At 36.5% G+C, this 864-nt stretch overlaps 1 protein-coding gene across 3 annotated transcripts in view; it reads right to left on the reverse strand.

Moving 5' to 3' along the window:
* SNCB (synuclein beta) overlaps positions 1-97 on the reverse strand; it is a 170,706-nt gene extending 170,609 nt beyond the window's left edge. The window contains exon 1 of one of the 3 annotated variants that reach the window (XM_082256615.1): positions 1-97. This exon is cut by the window's left edge and continues 185 nt beyond it. The gene's annotated coding sequence lies outside the window, so the exon portion shown is untranslated. The other 2 variants (XM_082256614.1, XM_082256617.1) reach the window with 2 other exon arrangements.
* Between the last annotated feature and the right edge of the window lie 767 nt (positions 98-864).

Consider the following 864-nt stretch of genomic DNA (forward strand, 5'->3'; position numbering starts at 1 on the left):
GAGTGCTGTCTACCCCCTTGTGGCAGGAGATCCTATGAACAACCAAGAACAGCAATTGCAGACTGGAAGGCCTCAGCTTCACACTTCCACCCCCACCCTTCCTTTCTGCTGATAAAAAATAGGAGATTCTAGGCTTTGACTACCAACCCCCTAACACACCCCTTACGCTGCATGTGTAAAATGGAGGACCCTCCCTCTACTCTCCTTCTGACCCTTTCTCCTTCATGCAAGGATGCTCTGTGACCTTCTTCATCCCATGAGATATGGTGAGGTCAGAAACACGTCAGCCTCAGCCACTATCATGAACCCATGGCCAAGCCATTATATTCACAGAGGAACACATTCTCATCACTTTCCAAGTGGTGGCGTTTTCATTCGTGTTTACACAGTATAGCGTTATGTGAATAATTTGGGATAGAGGAGCTTTAATAAATTGAATTTTTTATTTTTTTCCTAAATGGTATATACATGGACATCACATTGTGCTAGCAAACTGTGCCGAAATGCCATTAAATTCCAATTACAGTCATTTTTATGTAATTGAACAGTCTGTATTTTTAAAAAAAGAAGTATGTATGAAAAAATGGGATTAGGTAATGTAAGAAAATAAAATTTGTTGCTGCATAAAATACTGCCATTCTACATCCCAATTCATAATGCCTTTCCACATAGGTGATCGTGTACATTATTTGTTATTTTGTAAAGCGTTGTAGAAATTGTTGGCAATATATAAATCCTGAATAATAATAATAATAATAATAATTAAAAAATGTATCTTCCCTAGAAAAAAGAATAGACCTGAGAAAACTATTGTTTTTATCATGCTATATAAAAGATATGGCTATTCTTTATTTTCTTATTCAT

This window comes from Pelophylax lessonae (assembly GCF_965119305.1).
Source record: "Pelophylax lessonae genome assembly, chromosome: 4".
NCBI classification, from domain to species: Eukaryota; Metazoa; Chordata; class Amphibia; order Anura; family Ranidae; genus Pelophylax; species Pelophylax lessonae.